Genomic DNA, 21,088 nt, shown 5'->3' with positions numbered 1-21,088 from the left:
ATTAACACATAATTTTGTAAAAAAATACATAGGTGGATGATATTGACGATTTTTACATAAAAATAAATGACAATAAAATAATATTTTGCAAAAGACTCAAAGAGGGAGAGACCGATGGTTTTTAGAAGTCGTAGGGAAGCAGCCTACTCACGCCATATAAAATTCACATCAGTCTTTCCATTGTGTGCCAGCCCAGTCTGTTGTAACTAGCTCTGACGTCATAAATGTTGCGCAATACTTTAAAAATCAAGTAAATAACCTGAAACGTTTCTCGCATGTCGGGAGTAATACTAAATCTATATATGTTGAATATCAGTTCAATAACTTGAACCATTTTCGAAATTTGGATGTTTTTCTGTAAAAATCATTGGTGCAACAAAAAAGAGCTAGAAACTTAAAAATTTATATTTAGATTCCTTTTTGCATAGTAATTTAGTAGAAACAGTATTCTGGATCTCAAAAATTAAAATTTTAGTTGAAATTCATGATTTTCTGGTTTTTGTCTTAAAAATTAAGGAAGCAGGATAGATTAAGTAGGCGAATAAATAAGGCTATCCTACGCAATCACAATAAGGCTAGGATGTTTAAATTTAAGTAGAAGGGAGATCCGCTATAATCATGAGGATGTGAGAAGTTTCAGCTGAATAACTATAAAACTATAGCGATAGCGTATCTCCAAAGGGCAAGTTCAGAGCTCGTCTACTGCGTGTAGTGTAATTAAATTTATTCTCTCGTCCAAAATATTTGACTTAGCCACGTCAGACTTTTATTATGATTGCTTACCTGTATGCTGATTTCAAATTTAAATTGAGAGCTTCAGCGGCCATCAGCAAAGGAAGCAATGATTTATTCAATAACTTAAAGTGGTGCATTACTAGCCCAGCGACTAGTCGGGAGAGCGGATTTGATCAGGCGTTCCCTTAGCCGTCCCCACTGCGGCTTTATACACTCCTGGAAATTGAAATAAGAACACCGTGAATTCATTGTCCCAGGAAGGGGAAACTTTATTGACACATTCCTGGGGTCAGATACATCATATGATCACACTGACAGAACCACAGGCGCATAGACACAGGCAACAGAGCATGCACAATGTCGGCACTAGTACAGTGTATATCCACCTTTCGCAGCAATGCAGGCTGCTATTCTCCCATGGAGACGATCGTAGAGATGCTAGATGTAGTCCTGTGGAACGGCGTGCCATGCCATTTCCACCTGGCGCCTCAGTTGGACCAGCGTTCGTGCTGGACGTGCAGACCGCGTGAGACGACGCTTCATCCAGTTCCAAACATGCTCAATGGGGGACAGATCCGGAGATCTTGCTGGCCACGGTAGTTGACTTACACCTTCTAGAGCACGTTGGGTAGCACGGGATACATGCGGACGTGCATTGTCCTGTTGGAACAGCAAGTTCCCTTGCCGGTCTAGGAATGGTAGAACGATGGGTTCGATGACGGTTTGGATGTACCGTGCACTATTCAGTGTCCCCTCGACGATCACCAGAGGTGTACGGCCAGTGTAGGAGATCGCTCCCCACACCATGATGCCGGGTGTTGGCCCTGTGTGCCTCAGTCGTATGCAGTCCTGATTGTGGCGCCCACCTGCACGGCGCCCAACACGCATACGACCATCATTGGTACCAAGGCAGAAGCGACTCTCATCGCTGAAGACGACACGTCTCCATTCGTCCCTCTATTAACGCCTGTCGCGACACCACTGGAGGCGGGCTGCACGATGTTGGGGCGTGAGCGGACGACGGCCTAACGGTGTGCGGGACCGTAGCCCAGCTTCATGGAGACGGTTGCGAATGGTCCTCGCCGATACCCCAGGAGCAACAGTGTCCGTAATTTGCTGGGAAGTGGCGGTGCGGTCCCCTACGGCACTGCGTAGGATCCTACGGTCTTGGCGTGCATCCGTGCGTCGCTGCGGTCCGGTCCCAGGTCGACGGACACGTGCACCTTCCGCCGACCACTGGCGACAACATCGATGTACTGTGGAGACCTCACGCCCCACGTGTTGAGCAATTCGGCGGTACGTCCACCCGGCCTCCCGCATGTCCACTATACGCCCTCGCTCAAAGTCCGTCAACTGCACATACGGTTCATGTCCACGCTGTCGCGGCATGCTACCAGTGTTAAAGACTGCGACGGAGCTCCGTATGCCACGGCAAACTGGCTCACACTGACGGCGGCGGTGCACAAATGCTGCGCAGCTAGCGCCATTCGACGGCCAACTCCGCGGTTCCTGGTGTGTCCGCTGTGCCGTGCGTGTGATCATTGCTTGTACAGCCCTCTCGTAGTGTCTGGAGCAAGTATGGTGGGTCTGACACACCTGTGTCAATGTGTTCTTTTTTCATTTCCAGGAGTGTATATAAGAAAGCTGCGCGAGAGAAGAAGGCCCCAGTTCTCTCCAGACATTGATTATCGCACCACCTGTGCCGTGAGTCGCGTCTCGTCGGTATCATTGCTACAAAAAGTCTCAGATGCTGTAATAAGTTACTCGGGATACGTGTACCCATGAAATCGGTTTCGAGTGAAGTGTTAATTCTGGGATGACTTTAATGATCTATCTTCAGTTTGTGTATGTCGTATTTTCACATGCCGCTCCGGGACGGACATTCTACCATTATTTAGCATGGCGTTTGATGAACATTATCATCAAATTATGGCGAGCATTCACTTAAACATTTAATTTGAACAGTTATAGTTGCATCAGCGCGTTAGATTCTGAACTGCTCTGGCAGTTGGATTGTGTGGATTATTTTTGGTCTGTGACTTTCAGAATATAGTGAACATTTTAGAGAAAATGGTTGTTGATTATGAATCCCAGACAATCTCCTAATTCCTCAGAGCTATAAGCTGTAACTATAAATGTATTTCTCAGATAAAGTTGGCACTAGGAATCCTAATTACAGGCTTCACATTTTGCTAATCACTTTCTGGTTGCCAATATTGTAGTTAGAGAGCCAGTGTTGAGAAAGGCAAACAACAGCGTTAAATAAATAAATAATAGGAATATTTAATAACAATTATTCCACCCACCGCCCCACAGTCTGACAGATTTTAAATTACAGTTAAAATATAGTCAATGATGAACGTGAATGATGCCATAGTGTAATGATGATTCTAGGTGACACATGAAAATTTGTCATGATGAAAGTGCGATGATGAGTGTGACTATGGTGTCCTGTAGAACGGCAGATAGCGACTATAAGTCAACAATGTGGATGAAAGGCGAAGGAGAAAATTGGAGGATGGTGTGAGGTAGAGCGTTGTGAATAGGATTGGAAAAAGGGGTGGATTTGAGGGCGGATTTTATCGCTGGAGTGTGGAAGGTGGTTAAAATTCCAGCAGGAAAGGATGGTTAAGGAAGGAAGGTGCTTGGAAGGCGGACGGTGGCGCAGCAGTGTACGTGAATTAGTTATTAGTATGGTAAATTCGGTGCTGGGTTTTGCGACTAATGGATTGGATCGGAAGGTGTTCTAGGACGAGCAGGACGTGTTGGAAGTGGATGATTTGGTGCAAGATGCGAGTTGGGGAAGGTGGGTGGATGCAGAAGGCGAGTGCATGTCTCCCCAGGATTTCCAGGGACTTATACAATTTAGAAGAGGCGGAAATCCAGGCAATGTTGGTGTAAGTTAGAATGGGACAGATGAGGGATTTATGGGTAAGGTACTGGTAGAAGCGTGTAGACCCCAGGTGCGGCCTGTTAGTAGCTTTAGTCACTTGTGGCCCTTGTGTTGGATGGTAAGGAAATCTGTGCTCCATTGTAGTTTTCCATTGAGAGTTAGTCCTAAATACTTGAGTTTATAAGCCAGAGGGATGGGTTGTTTGTAGATGGTGAGATGGAAATCTGTACGACGGAAACGCCGAGTGGTGGGAAAAAAGGTGGGGGCTCGGCGTTATTGTGGATTTACTTGCAGATTACATGTAGTGCACCACTCGACTAGTAGATTCAGGTGTGGCTGGAGGTCGGTATGGAAGAGTAGCATGGTGTGATTAGTGGCAAGGTAGACGGTTTCATGATCATATTGCAGGTGGTACGGTGGGGGTGGGGGTGTGGGAATGTCTGCAATGTACAGGACACAAAGGAGGGGTCAAAGGACAGAGAACTGAGACACATCTGCAGCAGGGTGAAAAGTGTCGGAGGAGGCACGGTTGACTGTGACATCCGTAGCGCAGTGTTGATGGAAAGGTGCTATAAGGTGGACATAGTTAACTGAAATGCATATAATCGTAGCTGGAAGAGCAGTCCAGAACGTCAGACCTGATCGAAGGATTTTGGATATCGAGGGAGACAATTATAGAGGATTTCCGTTCATTCATTTGATGAGAGATTAACTGGGGAAGGTAAAGAAGTTGAACGTCTATGAAGCAGTTGGGATGAAAGCCACACTGGTTATTAGGAACAGTTTGGTTGGGTGCAAGGTGCTGAAGGATCCGTTGGATAAGAACGGTTTCAAAGATTTTGCTGAAATGACGTAAGGCTGGTAGGGCGATATGATGAGCTCTGCAAGAGTGGTTTATAAGGTTCAGAAAGATGAGAACGTTGAACGTTTTCCACTGCTCCGTGTACAACATAGTATTATAAATGATAGCAAGAGTTTCAAGAAAGTCTCTGGGACGTTAAGCGAGGTAGCGATAGGTAATTGTATCGTGACCAGGTGCAGTATTTCACTTTTTAGCGAGTGCTTATGTAATGTAGTCAGCTGTTATTATGTTTAGTCCTGCTCATGGAGTGCAATGTAAGTACTGGAAGTCTGGTGCGAGAGGTGGGATGGCAGTGTTAGTGCGTTCATTCACAGGGGTGCATTGTGCAACCAAAGTTGGGATCATGTGGGATAGTGACTGTGTCTTCTAGGTAGGATGCGAAGTGGCTGGCTTTGGTGAGGTTGTCTGGAATTGGTCTTGTGTTGTTTAGGATGGGATAGGAGGCAGCGGGAGGGGTTGTTTCCAAAGAATGTTTTCCAATATTTCGCAGAGTCTGTGTTTCGTTTAGTTTGGTGCATTTCAAGGACCAACCCGACGTCGAAATAGATGACAGAGGGATAGAAAAACAATTAAAATCGCTCAAAAGAGGAAAGGCCGCTGGACCTGATAGGATACCAGTTCGATTTTACACAGAAAACGCGAAGGAACTTGCCCCCCATCTTGCAGCGGTGTGCCGTAGGTCTCTAGAAGAGCGTAGCGTTCTAAAAGATTGGAAAAGGGCACAGGTCATCCCCGTTTTCAAGAAGGGACGTCGAACAGATGTGCAGAACTATAGACCTATATCTCTAACGTCGATCAGTTGTAGAATTTTGGAACACGTATTATGTTCGAGTATAATGACTTTCCTGGAAACTTGAAACCTACTCTGTACGAATCAGCATGGGTTTATAAAAAGACAATGTGTGAAACCCAGCTCGCGCTATTCGTCCCCACGAGACTCAGAGGACCATAGACACGGGTTCCCAGGTAGATTCTGTGCTTCTTGACTTCCGCAAGGTGTTCTATACAGTTCCCCACAGTCGTTTAATGAACAAAGTAAGAGCATATGGACTATGAGACCAATTGTGTGATTGGATTGAAGAGTTCCTAGATAACAGAAAGCAGCATGTCATTCTGAATGGAGAGAAGTCTTCCGAAGTAAGAGTGATTTCAGGTGTGCCGCAGGGAAGTGTTGCAGGACCGTTGCTATTCACAATATATATAAATGACCTTGTGGATAACATCGGAATTTCACTGAGGCTTTTTGCGGTGCTGTAGTATATCGAGAGGTTCTAACAATGGAAAATTGTACGGAAATGCAGGAGGATCTAGAACGAATTGACGCATGGTGCAGGGAATGGCAATTGATTCTCAATGTAGACAAGAGTAACGTGCTGCGAATACGTAGAAAGAAAGATACTTTACCATTTAGCTACAATATAGCAGGTCAGCAACTGGAAGCAGTTAATTCCATAAATTATCTGGGAGTAGGCATTAGGATTGATCTAAAATGGAATGACCATATAAAATTAGTCGTCGGTAAAGCAGATGCCAGATTGAGATTCAATGGAAGAATCCTAAGGAAACGCAGTCCGAAAACAAAGGAAGTAGGTTACAGTACACTTGTTCGCCCACTACTTGAATACTGCTCACCGGTGTGGGATCCGTACCAGATAGGGTTGATAGTAGAGATAGAGAAGATCCAACGGAGAGCAGCGCGCTTCGTTACAGGATCATTTAGTAATCACGAAAACATTACGGAGATGATAGATAAACTCCAATGGACGGCTGTGCAAGAGAGACGCTCAGTAGCTCGGTGCGGGCTTTTGTTGAAGTTTCGAGAACATACCTTCACCGACGAGTCAAGCAGTATATTGCTCTCTCTTGCGTATATCTCGCGAAGAGATCATGAGGGTAAAATTAGAGAGATTAGAGCCAGCACAGAGACATACCGACAATCTTTCTTTCCACGAACAATACGAGAGTGGAATAGAAGGGAGAACCTATAGAGGTACTCAAGGTACCCGAAGCCACACACCGTCATGTGGCTTGCGGAGTATGGATGTAGATGTCATTGGGCTTGTAAATGAATGCGAATGAGTCGCTGGAGCTGTCAGGGGCGTGTGAGAGCGCCCAGGCCACGAGTACAAAGGAATTCTCTGTATTCACAATGTGCTGCAACGTTTGAAACTGTTGATGACGCCTCCCTACACGCGTCATGTATCCATATTTGCTCTCTTTCGATATCCCAGGTCGCCACCACGACGTACTAAGTGTGTACACCTTGTCTACTAAAACTGTTGTGGTATTTTATTGTCGCTGTATTGGATGTTACTGTATTTTACCTGATCTTCGAACAATCCTCTTCAGTTACTTTAAGTTCAGAAACAGAGCAGAGTTACAGAATGTGTCGAATGGAATAGACATCCTAATGAGTACAGAACGTGGATTATGAGTAAACTAGGAAAAGACAAATATAAGGGTACGCAGCAGAAAGGAGAATAGAGAAAAACTTATCAAAATTTACGACCACGAAGTATATGATGGAAATCCCAAGTACGACGTAAAGACAGAGGGCATTCCCGGCCTAGAGAAGTCTATTAATATCGGACATAGGTCAAAATTTAATGCAGACGTTTCTGAAAAAGTACATTTGGAGCATTACACTATGTGGTAGTGAAACATGGTTAATAGGAAAACTTGAAAAGAAAAGAATCGAAATGTAAGAAAAATGGTGCCACAGAAGAATCCCGCATTCAGGTCGACTGATAAGATAAGGAACGAGGAGGTTCTTCACAGGATCGGAGAGGAAATGAGTAGGGTAGACAGTATGTTTGTGACGATTTTCATTTGATTCCTTATATTTTTGTTACTATGCGAGTTAGATGGAGTAAAAATATTTTTTATAGTGCAGTGTACATTTGCCTAAATGTAAATATTAAAATTTCGTCGCTAGTTACAATGGTTATCTCATAGGAGCAAATTAGAAAAAAAATGAAAAAATGTCACAACCGACCACACCCCAGGGGCGGTTGTGACAGTACCTGGGGTCGGTAGTGAGACGTAAATATTGCATCAAAATAATATAAATCAGTTTTATTGCAACTAATATCTAACATAATACCAACATAATCTTCTTCTTTAAAAATTTAACTTTTATGCAACAAAAGAAATATAATCTTGGAACACTTTAATAGCTTGTAATTAATAAGGAACTCTAGCATCTATGGCTGTTATTATAACACTCATCATATTACAATCAGCAAAGGAATTTAACTAAAATACCAAACTATACAATATAATAAGTGTGTTGAAATACAAAACATATAAATAAATAGGCATTATAAAAACTCCTGATTCAGTAAGATGTTTCTTTCGTGCTGAGCCTTCAATCGTTTTTATTTTTCGTCATACTCTTGCCTAACTGCCTCTTTTTCAGGCGTGTCTGTATAAAGGGTTGACTTTTTATTTCTGTAACCTCTTGTTTTTCTTTGCGGAGCCTTAGGAAAAGGCCGAACAATTTCAGCCGAGAAAACAGGTGGAGTGGCTGAGGATGACGCAGTTAGCTCAATACTACTTGGACTTCCGATTGAAGACTCACATAATAAAGAAGCTGAAAGTGGCTCCAATTCATCATTGCGTTCAGGATTGTTCTCTCCAGAGTCAGGTCTTTCTATTTCAGACGATGGTGAAAAGCCTAATTCTTGTGTTAAAAACTGTGGTATTTCATTGTTAACTCCAGCTTTGTTTTTCTCAGTCTCTGGGTTCGGTGTGTACATTTCAAGAGAGGATGTTGCAGAAGTGTTCTTTTCTGTGTCAGGGTTTGCTCTGTCCGTAACAAAGGAAGATGCAAAGTCAGTTTCTTGAAATACATTACGATTGTAGGGGTGAATACCAGCTTTGCAAAAACCAGCCTGAATGTTCTATTGTGTGAAAGCCAGAGGCATAGCAGTTTTGATAATCCCTGGTATATCGTAGATTGTCATAGTTTTTCCAGGGTGACTCATCATCCAGCCATGACAAACAGTGTTTATAGCTTTCTTGAAGGGTCCGAACACAGATCTATCCAAGGGTTGAGGTTTGTGTGAACAGTGTGGAGGAAATGAAAGCAATGTGATTCCACTTTCTTCACAAAACTCCAGAGTGTTGATGTGGATGTGTGAGGAATGGTTATCCAGCAATAGCAACACTTTATGCGTTTGAGAAGCGTTAGCCGGCCGCGGTGGTCTAGCGGTTCTAGGCGCGCAGTCCGGAACCGTGCGACTGCTACGGTCGCAGGTTCGAATCCTGCCTCGGGCATGGATGTGTGTGATGTCCTTAGGTTAGTTAGGTTTAAGTAGTTCTAAGTTATTGGGGACTGATGACCTCAGTAGTTAAGTCCCATAGTGCTCAGAGCCATTTGAACCCTTTGAGAAGCATTAGAGAATTTCTTAAAATGTTGGAGAAATACTAAGAACGATTCATCTTGCATCCATCCTGAAGGATTTGCAGTCCCAATTGATCCTACAGGCCCATCCCTAAAAAAAATGATCGCGATAACGAACCCGTGGAAATATAGAGGAGGCATAGTATTCCCCAAGGCATTAACTGCAAAAGCAACTGTGATTAATGTTCCCTGCTCAGCTGATGTAAGAGCTCCCACTTGGCGTACCCCACGTCTTGCTACTACCTTGTCAGGTTTTTGGACAGTAGTGACGCCTGTTTCGTCAACATTGTATATATCCTGTGGTTCATATTTCTGTCTGTCTATAACAGTTCGCAAATTATCATAAATAGCTTTTACATTTGTTTTATTAAAGCTCGTTGCTCTTGAAAGGCTAGTTGCTTGAGCTACGGGATCAGAGAGTGAAGGATTTCTATTCATGAATGAACGAAACCATTCCTCGCCAGCCATCTCATTCTGGAGCCAAGTAGTAGTTCGCTTCAGATTGTACTCAGTTCGAAAGCTAGCTTCGGCACCTCTTTCGGAGGAAGGCCAAAATATATTTCTGCCTATCGTGTTATATAAAGTACCATTTGCTGTTCCTGCTCCTCAGAGAACACTTTATTATGTGCGACATATCCCATGCTGACGCTGTCTTCATTCTGGCCTGCAGTGACTGCATCGCTTTTACGAATGTATCGTAGCAAAGACGTGCGATTAACTTCGTGCATTTCCGCGGCTCTGCGTATAGAACTCCCGTTTTTCACATCTTTATAGGCGTCTTTATATTTTGTAATGCCACACTGCCCTCTTTCCGTCTTCCTCAACCTCTTTCTGGGCATCTAGAAAAAATAATTATCTTCGTGTCACAACGGTACCCAGAAAATATGTCACAAGCGTAAGCTTAAAACATGTCACAACCGCACCCAACGCACTCCTCCACAGAAAAACATCGCAATGGCAATATAAAATTTTCTATGTGCGAAGTAATCACTGGTATTAAACTACAGTTTAACGTTTAGCGAGAAGAAACTCTCATTTCTTTATCAGTAGACATATAGCAGCAATCATTAAAAGAAATGGAATCAAGAAACTTACTTTTGACTGTTGAAAACTAATGTAGACCGCTGCTAGCGTTATTGTCGCGCGACGGCTGACGCAATACTGTGACACAAGTCCAGACAGGCACGCCGCTTTTGTCTCCCTCCCACTCTCCACGTTATTCTTTTTTGTTTGGCTAAGATGGCGACTGTCACAACCGTACCCTGGCACAACCGTACCCAGTCTACCCTACATGGAAAACACTGATAAGAAGGCGGGACGGGATGACAGAATGATAGGACTTGTCTTAGGGCATCAGGGAATAACCTCCATGTTAGTAAAGGAAATGTAGCAGGACTGTAGGGGAAGACAAAGGTTTGAATATATCCGGTCAGTTCAATTTTAACTTTAACATTTTTGATTTTGGACTGTTACTTACGCATTACTCAATTCTTACTGTGACCGATTTTCAGCCCTAATTTCAAACTTGTTCTTTGAAGATGTTCGTTCACTGCCTATATTGAGCTGTATTAGAGACACTGTTGGGATGTGATAATTTCGTGTGACTATCGAAAATAACATTTTCCGGTTCTGAATCGCCGCATCCTGGATACGTATAATGGAAGCTATGTTCCTGGCATACATTATGTTGGTCTTCTTCACTATTTGTGGATGTGACTACCCGTACCGCGCGCACACTGAAACTCTTCTGACTGCGACCTATTATGTGGCGTTTCAATTGTTTGTAATATCTTCGCGTATCCAACCTGCTCTGCTTACATAGTTACAAAGTGTAGTATGACGAATATTCATCTAGTAACGTGTGAGTAAGGTGTAACTTTTGTTTAACAATCACCAAGCCTACTAAGTTCCAACTGGGAGCATTGTCACGGAAAAATAACAGTAGCACTATGTATAATGTGAAGCTACTCGTACCTGGTGTTATGAGCAAAAGCTGAAGCAATAACATAAGGTCTCTTTTGTGAAGGAAACAGAAAAAAGCAATAGCTCACATAATAGGCAATAGCGGAAGTAATACATCGTAAATCCGCAGTGCAAGCGAGAGCGTGGAGTCATGGCCCGACAGTGTGTCAAACAGGAGGCATTAGTCGGCAACGGACAGATTAGGGTCGTCTGCCGTTGAGGTCCCTGGTAACGATCAAATTTGTTTGCCAAATTCGTTGTTTTCGATGCACGAGTTTGTCAAACAAGCATACAGATGAACAAACAAAACTTGTCTAATGCAGCCTCAGTTTGAAGCATTTGTCATGCTGTGCAAAGTGTTTTGACACCAGTGGGAAAAGTCACCAACGTAGCCAGAGCATTTTCTGCTCTGACCTTAGTAAAATTACGAAAATCTGCTAAACTAAATATTACACTCAGAACCTGATGATCGCATCAACTTATTTATTAACCATTACTTATTTATATTTTATTGCTCTTCCACTTGTATGTTATGCGTAGAATGCCTATTTTCCTCTTAACGATTTCCTGTGTAATACTTGACTGGGAAAGATACAATAGCTGTCTCATATTGAGAACTGACAGTACTGTTATGCCAGCACCACATACTCTTGATTTTATTTTCCAAAATTATCCAAACTATAAAGTGCGATAAGTTGTAATAAAACTCTTCGTTGCCAAACATACGAAGCAATAAATTAACACAAACAGTGTCCAACATCTTGACTAATCAGCTGCAACTGCTTCTCAAATCAGCCGCAACATCTTTTAAAATCGGCCGTACCATCTCGTCAAATCAGCCGCAACATGTTGTCACATCAGACCCAACAGCTTGTCAAATCAAATGTCAAGAAAAATGTCTCTGAAGCATGTCGAACGTTGTCAATGTTTGACAAACACTTTCAAAGCCGTACTTCTAAATAATTGGACAATCAAGTTAAGTTTGACAAACTCTTTGATCGTTCACAGGGGCTGCTAAACGCAACAGCCGACTGTCTTCAAGTTGTGGCGATGGCAGACAGAGGTGGAGCAGAGTGTTTGCTTCAAACCTGGTACTCTGAGCTTGTCGGCTCTCCACCTGTGGTAGGCGGTTGGAACGAGCAGCCACCTGTGAGTCATCGGGCGCTCCGTTAGGACTAAGCAGCGCCTGCCTGCTTCAGTGTGTCGCTGCGTGTCGTTCCAAGGCAATAAAGTTAAGTGACAGAAAATTCTTAATGAAATGAAGAGCCCGCCAGGTTAGCCTTGATGTCTAAAGCGCAGGTTTCCGGATTGGGAAGGAGCGCCTGGTCCCCTGGCACGAATCCGCCCGGCGGACTTGTGTTGAGGTGCGGTGAGCCGGCCAGTCTGTGGATGGCTTTTAGGCGGTTTTCCAGCTGTCTTGGCGAATGCGGGCTGGTTCCCCTTATTCCGCCTCAGCTATACTACACTCCTGGAAATGGAAAAAAGAACACATTGATACCGGTGTGTCAGACCCACCATACTTGCTCCGGACACTGCGAGAGGGCTGTACAAGCAATGATCACATGCACGGCACAGCGGACACACCAGGAACCGCGGTGTTAGCCGTCGAATGGCGCTAGCTGCGCAGCATTTGTGCACCGCCGCCGTCAGTGTCAGCCAGTTTGCCGTGGCATACGGAGCTCCATCGCAGTCTTTAACACTGGTAGCATGCCGCGACAGCGTGGACGTGAACCGTATGTGCAGTTGACGGACTTTGAGCGAGGGCGTATAGTGGACATGCGGGAGGCCGGGTGGACGTACCGCCGAATTGCTCAACACGTGGGGCGTGAGGTCTCCACAGTACATCGATGTTGTCGCCAGTGGTCGGCGGAAGGTACACGTGCCCGTCGACCTGGGACCGGACCGCAGCGACGCAGGGATGCACGCCAAGACCGTAGGATCCTACGCAGTGCCGTAGGGGACCGCACCGCCACTTCCCAGCAAATTAGGGACACTGTTGCTCCTGGCGTATCGGCGAGGACCATTCGCAACCGTCTCCATGAAGCTGGGCTACGGTCCCGCACACCGTTAGGCCGTCTTCCGCTCACGCCCCAACATCGTGCAGCCCGCCTCCAGTGGTGTCGCGACAGGCGTGAATGGAGGGACGAATGGAGACGTGTCGTCTTCAGCGATGAGAGTCGCTTCTGCCTTGGTGCCAATGATGGTCGTATGCGTGTTTGGCGCCGTGCAGGTGAGCGCCACAATCAGGACTGCATACGACCGTGGCACACAGGGCCAACACCCGGCATCATGGTGTGGGGAGCGATCTCGTACACTGGCCGTACACCTCTGGTGATCGTCGAGGGGACACTGAATAATGCACGGTACATCCAAACCGTCATCGAACCCATCGTTCTACCATTCCTAGACCGGCAAGGGAACTTGCTGTTCCAACAGGACAATGCACGTCCGCATGTATCCCGTGCCACCCAACGTGCTCTAGAAGGTGTAAGTCAACTACCCTGGCCAGCAAGATCTCCGGACCTGTCCCCCATTGAGCATGTTTGGGACTGGATGAAGCGTCGTCTCACGCGGTCTGCACGTCCAGCACGAACGCTGGTCCAACTGAGGCGCCAGGTGGAAATGGCATGGCAAGCCGTTCCACAGGACAACATCCAGCATCTCTACGATCGTCTCCATGGGAGAATAGCAGCCTGCATTGCTGCGAAAGGTGGATATACACTGTACTAGTGCCGACATTGTGCATGCTCTGTTGCCTGTGTGTATGTGCCTGTGGTGCTGTCAGTGTGATCATGTGATGTATCTGACCCCAGGAATGTGTCATTAAAGTTTCCCCTTCCTGGGACAATGAATTCACGGTGTTCGTATTTCAGTTTCCAGGAGTGTATGTCGGCGATTGCTGCTCAAACAATTTCTTCACGTACGCGCGCACCACCATTACTCTACCACGCAGATAGGGGGTACAATCGTCTGGTGTGAGACGTTCCCTTGGGGGGGGGGGGGGTTCCACTGGGGACCAAACCGCACAATAACCCTGAAAGAGTGGTTCGGTGTGGGGCGGCGGAGGGATGGAGTGGACTGCGGTAGTCGTCGTGTGGTTGTGGACCATTGCGGCGGGGACGGAGCCTCTCCGTCGTTTTTAGTATTTAAGTAATTCGTAAATGGAAACGATAATCTTATTTTATTACATTGAGTAATTACTAAATAATTTTTCTCCCGGCTAAAGATTTGATCAAATTGCTAAAGAACTCCAAGTTAACGTCGTGTTAAAGTGTTATCTGTACGTTGTGTAAGTGTCACTAAATCACAGTTCGTACAACAGATTCTATACAACTATTGATTAAGATGGAAACAGTTATCTTCAGCAAAATCATCATTAAAACCACCGAATATAAGCCGCACACAACACTGACGTATGTTACCTGAAACAATATTCTTCGCAACTCGTGCGTAATTAATTTAGGCTCCATACATCAGCTAGAAAAGTTTGTTATAACGTTCGTGCTATGAGCAGTGTTGTTTAAGAACCAATATGAGTCGAATTATTTTCATTAAAATGAGTTCGGGACCACCGGTGCTCATTTATTTTTACACGTTTGTATTACGTTCAGCGTTTATGTCTGCAGAGTTGCGTAATTTGAATTTGCCGCAGAGATAATTGTTAAGATGACGGCAGACAATTGATAGAGACTTCCTATTGTTAGAGCAAATAAGTATTTTCAATGATTATTAAACTTTACTGAAACTCTACTTTCGTATTGTGCACTATTTACACTTCATCAAGCAAACATTTGATTTGTTTTTAACGAAAACACAGACAAAAACGCGATACAAATCGCTACCATCAAAGGTTGTGCTCGTTGCACCGGAAAGAAATAATTAACACAGATAATGCTTACTGAGAGAGGAATTAAAGTTACAAATAATTATTCACTCATGTTTATAATAATAATGAACTCTATTTTCAAGTAATGATTAACAAATAATTACAATTTCTTAACAGACCTCAGTTTAATATGCGTCTGGCGTGCTGAACCTACAAAAGCCATCCAATAAAATGTAAAAACAAAGGAAGACAAACGCAGATCATAAAAGGAATTTACAATTATCATTGTCTTTGTATAATACACATCGATATGTCTAATTGCATCATAGAATCTTATATAAATAATTAATTCACTATTTTTTCATATGTCGAATAGACAATGTTTATAACTGTTAGAGGCATAATTTCCTCTCGTCACACTGTAGCCAAAAATTTATCTCGTGGATATTACAGTGTGTAGCTTACGAGAAAGAAGTGGAAGAAGTGGAAGAATGGGAAATGTATGATTTAAGTACATATAACACCGAAAGTAAAAGAATTTCGTCAGAATCCGATAAACAAAATCCTTCTGCACAGGTATTTTTTGCAGATGGAAAAAAATCGGATCACGTCTACTAATCAGGTCAGGTCTACTAATCGCACAAATTGCTACTGTAAATAATAGTGTTTCAGCAGTAAATAGTAATATTGAGAGGAATATAAGGACTGTGTGTGTGTGTGTGGGAGCACTTTCAGTCAGTACTAATTCGTATACGAAGGTGGGATCTTTACGTTGAGATGTTGCAGCTGCAAAATCCAGTGTTTAAGCAAATTAAAAAGTAGATACGCTTAATAATGAAGTTTCCCTGTAAATAAAGCTGTAAAAACGCATTTAGTAAAAGCAGAGAATAGGCTTTACAGTGAAATGACCGACTTGAGGCACGAAATAGGTGACGTGATGAACGTTGTAGCAAAATGAACAAGGAGGTGAAGATGTAGCATAAGGTTTGGGTGGCGTGGAGTATGGACTGGTGGATGTGCGGACATGGGTTACTTGTAGCAAAAAATGGCATTTGTTAAATACAGTGCGTTCTTTTATCAGTCGGAAGAATAGAAAATTAACAACGGACCCTTCAAATATTTTGCCCAACTATACACCATAAAACACAAATTAATAAAAACTCTCCTCAGCACAATCGTAAAAAATGGTATTAAATACCACCCGAAGAGAATAGAAAGAGGACACTAGCAGGAACAATTCATAAACCACATTATTCCACAGCAACATAATTAAATACAGAACCAGAATTACTTCTAAATCAGAACAAAATAATAAAATAGTAAAAATCAAGTTTTCGCCTATGTATATATATATATATATATATATATATATATATATATATATATATATATATATATAAATAATATCTTAACTTCGCTCCCTGTGGAACAATCAGAATATTGACTTACACAAAGCTCCTTTATCGAGATACGCAATTAAACGACCACTGTGTTTAAAGAAATAATACACGATATTGTGCTCACAGACGTGCCATACAATATCTGACTACAGTGAACCATTACGCTCAAGGCAAAATGGTTTCCTTGCTCACTGTCCACTACACTTAGCTCATGCAACTCTGGTTTTAGCCGGCTGCCAAAAAGAATCACTATAGCGCACTAAAGCATACCCCTACAGCCCCTTTCTCTTGTAGCAACCGATGTCATTGTTCACGCGTCATTCTGCTGTCGCTGACACTCCTCGCCACCGCGAAAGACACCCACCGCTCGGCCACATCCCCCGTCGTCCGTTAATGAGGGGGAGAAAGGAAACGAAAGGGAAGGGATTAGTTATGTCAGCTCAATTGGGGCATTACATAGAATCAGCGGGACGAGTAAAAATGTGTGCTTGCCGAGATTCGAAAGCTGAACATCCTGCTTTCGAGGCAGGTGCGTTAACAACTGCGCAAACCGGGACATGGTGTTCATCGCCACTGTCTTTATTATGAAACTTCCTGGCAGATTAAAACTGTGTGCCGGACCGAGACTCGAATTCGGGACCTTTACCTTTCGCGGGCAACTGCTCTACCATCAGAGCTACCCAAACACGACTCACGCCCCGTCCTCGTCTCCTACCTTCCAAACTTCACAGAAGGTCTTCTGCGGTAGAGCACTTGCTCCCGAATGGCAAAGGTCTCGGTCTGGCAAACAGTTTTAATCATTCAGGAAGTTCCATATCAGCGCACACTCCGCTGCAGAGTGAAAATTTCATTCTGGACGCTAAAGATCCACCTAACGTTTCGTATGATAATGGGAGATGACCTGTAACGAGCGAATGTTTAACTGGCCTGAGTAACTATTTATTGTTATAACAGTATGTTTAAGAGCTGTAACAAACAAGTGTTAGTGATTGGGATTGTGAGTTGTTGATTTGTAATAGCACACTCGTGTTCCATTTCTTCCGTGGCGTATTGCTGGACGCTCTCGTAGCACAACTACGGTAAATGAGTTGTTGCTATTTTGTGTACGTGTGCAGGTGGAATTTTTATCTTGAGCGAGGTAATGTCTCAAGTGTACTTCACTTAAAACTTCCGGGCTGATAGACCGTGGACGATGTATAAAACTCTCCCGCAGTCGGAGGTGAAACGTCAGGGGAGTGTTTTAAGTGAAGACTATACCGGTCATGAAAGCCTACATTGTATGATCAAGTGTACTGTAATTATGGCTGCGGACACAGGCACTTACAGTGAAAACTTGCCCGAAATGGTAAAAGAGAGAGCATTCTTCCTAAGAAACCATTATCGAAGGCATTTGTATAGCAGTCTTATTACTTCTGATTTACCTGGGTCGAGTGTTCTTTTCAATTAGGCGATAGATACCAAGTTAGACATTAATAAAACCGACAAACTGCCAAACTGGAGAAAGGATTTATGACTGAAAATGGAAGAAAAAAGGTCGTACGAGGTGCGACAGTAAAGTAAAAAAAAAAAAAAAAAACGTTGCTTACCGTCTTATTCAAGTTTAGTGTTGTCCCTATCAAAGTAATTCCCTTCTGATTGCACACACTTTTTTCCAGCCCTTCTTCCATTGATGGTAAGATTTCTGGAACTCATCTTCTGTAATATCATCCCAGACCCTCGTCACAGTTTTTGGACATTTTGCGTTGTTTGAAAATGGTGTCCCTTGACCGCCGTTTTGACTCTTGCAAATAGAAAAAGTCGCACGGAGCGATATCTGGTGAATAAGGTGTCTGTGGTAGTACTGAAATTTCTTTTGAGGTTAAAAATTGCTGTACTGACAGAGCAGTATGGGATGGCGCATTATCGTGATGCAGATCTTCAGTTATTATTAGACACTGTTTCTCAATTGATGTTCAGTTCTTCTGCAATAATTTTCACCGATAACCTTCCATCAGATCGTACGAGTTCTCTCACCCTGGCGAAGTTGACTTCCGTCCGTGAGGTTGATGGTCGACCACTCCGGTCTTCGTCTTCAACTTTCATTCTGCCTTCACTAAACATTTTATGCTAATGAAAAACTTGAGTTCTTGACATAACCACTGCTCCAAAAGCCTTGTACGCTTACCATAAGTTGTCGTCGCTTTTTCACCCAATTTAACTCAAAAAGAAATGGCATACCGTTCCGCAACATTATACGGTTCCATTTCCATGCCGAGGGACACAAACATGTGTTACCTCATAACAGCACAACTCACGACTGAGCAGATGCATCGATATGCCGCTTGGACTAGAAGCAGCTTATAGACCAAGGTCAAAGATATTGTGCCTGCATAAGCCTGCAGGGTTGCCACATCTTGTAAAGAAAATCAGTCTCACTACGATATTGTCACACCTCAGATGAACATGTGCTCGGTAATGGACGCCGTGCGCGCAGCGACAACAAATCGTCCTGGAACACATCCACGTCACAACAGGTGCTCAAAGTGGGCTCCATGGGATTGGAGGTAGTAGCAGTTGTCATGCAGCAGGCACATAATTGTACTTTGGCTTATACCATTCTGGTAGGCCACTTTCCTTGAGCTTGTACCATGGTTTCTCTGAATACACTGTAGAACCTGGTCCTTCAAATCTGGTGTACGCACATTGCGGCTCCTCCCTGCACATTCGTCTGTCTTAAAGGACGCATCATCACTCCTCTGTAAGGGGCTTGAAATGCTGTATGACATGGCTGGTGTATGAGAGGGTACTTTTTTTGGTATATGGCTTGGTTCAAATGGTTCTGAGCACTTATGGGACTTCTGAGGTCATCAGTCCCCCAGAACTTAGAACTACTTAAACCTAACTAACCTAAGGACATCGCACACATCCATGCCCGAGGCAGGATTCGAACCTGCGACCGTAGCGGTCACGCGGTTCCAGACTGTAGCGCCTAGAACCGCAAGGCCACCTTGGCCAGCGTTTTCGTATAGCCGTGCTGACTCTCGACCGTTTCCGTCTGCTTGGGCGTACACAAACACCATCTCGGCTTGTTCCCGCATTAATACCATGGACCGTTCTGCTGCTTAAGTGCACTGCGTCAATCACACAGCCTGCAACACACAAGGAACACGCGGCATGTGGACATGGGAACTTTGATTCCTCAGCGCCATGCAAAGATGCATTTCCGCAAACATGTTCATGGGAACACTTTTTCAACAATTCCGGTCTGCAATCCATCTCTGCAGTTTGTTGGCTTTTATATACATCTCCGTCATCGAGAACTAAGAGGATTTGCTGTCACTGGTATTTTGAATCTGTACTACCAGGTTCATTGACAGACCACAGAAAAACAAAGAACAAGGATGAGATTGGTTCGCCACACATTTCTGGAAAGGAACATGTAGGAACATATTTCAGTAATAAATAGACACATGGGAAGGAATGTAAGAAACCTCTTAAGTACCAGCTTCAACAAGGATAAACGAAGTCTGGACAATAGAAGTAAACGTGATAAACTAAGAATTTTGATAAGGATGACAGAAGACATAATGGTTTAATTTTTAACGCTGATGTTGCAAATGTTGATGCCTACGAATAATATCCTCCGCCAAGGAAGAAATTTTTCTCTTTTATACCTTCTGATGGTTATTCTCAACCGTGTATGCCTTATTTTATGAACGCGAGTTTTATTTTACAGATAAAAGGTTCCACCATACGCGTAACTTGTGGCTGGATCTGAGAAGAAAATAATAATATTGCACATGGAAGTCGGCGAATCTAATTCAGTTACCTTAGATCCAGCTCTGAATTGGGAAGCATGTTCTGGCAGTCTTTTAAATGGCGTAGGAAACAAAAAAAATTAATTGAGTGTTCCCTCCCCCTCCCCCTCCCAATTTTAGAGTATTTTGTGCCTATTCACGAAGAATTCTGGTGAGTGATGTCTTTGTAGTCTGAATTTCGTGATTGATGGAAGTATATCATCTCTGCTTGTAATCAGTTAAATTAAACGAAATTATGTTTGTTTAAGCGTCATAAGGGTCATAAAGATGTACCCTTAGATTTTAACGCATGAGTTTACGATTATCAAAATTTGTGACATAAAAGACCGTAACTTTCGATTGCATTCACTTAGAAACTTACGTTTGTTACATTGTCAAGAGACCTTCGATCTCATTACGTGATAAAATTTCGACCTGATATGTCTATTCTTTCCTGAGAAAAAGGAGTCTTAAATGATGAATGGGCAAAGTCGAATAAGAAATAACAGAAACATTTTTTTCGTGTGATATAATTACAAATTAACCACATTCGAATTTTCTCCTTTAGTTGTGCACCGAATACTTGGTTCAAGGCAAATTCCACGATACCAGGTCAAGGAGAGTTACTCTACAGATTTTGATGAGTGAGTTTGCGAGTATCAAGATATGTGACGTAAATGGCCGAACATTTTGATTGTATTCACTTAGAAGCTTCAATTTTTTCCAGTGCCAAGGAACCATAGATCCCACTATGTTGCCTAACTTGCAATTTTATACTTCTTCCCGTTCCCGAGAAAAGTGTCTTTAACAGTCGGACAGATAAACAGACAGATCAGACAGATAACAAAGTGATCCTACAGAATATGGGTTCAGGTTTTATAGACTCAGGTACAGAACCATAAAAAATTAAGGTGTTGCATATTCAATACATCTCAGTCGTTGAGAGAGAGAGAGAGAGAGAGAGACAGAGAGAGACAACAAGATTAATGCAGGCAGGTCATCTTGTTTACACCTTTAATTCAGTTTTTGACACACTGGATGAAAAGTCTACACCTTATTGTATGTCGATGTATTAAACGGCCAAGCGTAGTTTCTTTAACGTAGACGCTCTTGCTTCTTTGTCTTCCCTTTGCAGCTCCTGTCACCTGGTAGCCACTATCATCGTGCTCCTTCCACTCGCACAGCGTGGGTCTTTCCTGGCTGAGTGCTTTCACACACACACATGGCGA

The sequence above is a fragment of the Schistocerca gregaria genome, chromosome 1, assembly GCF_023897955.1.
Source record: "Schistocerca gregaria isolate iqSchGreg1 chromosome 1, iqSchGreg1.2, whole genome shotgun sequence".
NCBI lineage: Eukaryota > Metazoa > Arthropoda > Insecta > Orthoptera > Acrididae > Schistocerca > Schistocerca gregaria.
Note: the sequence above shows the minus strand (reverse complement) of the source record.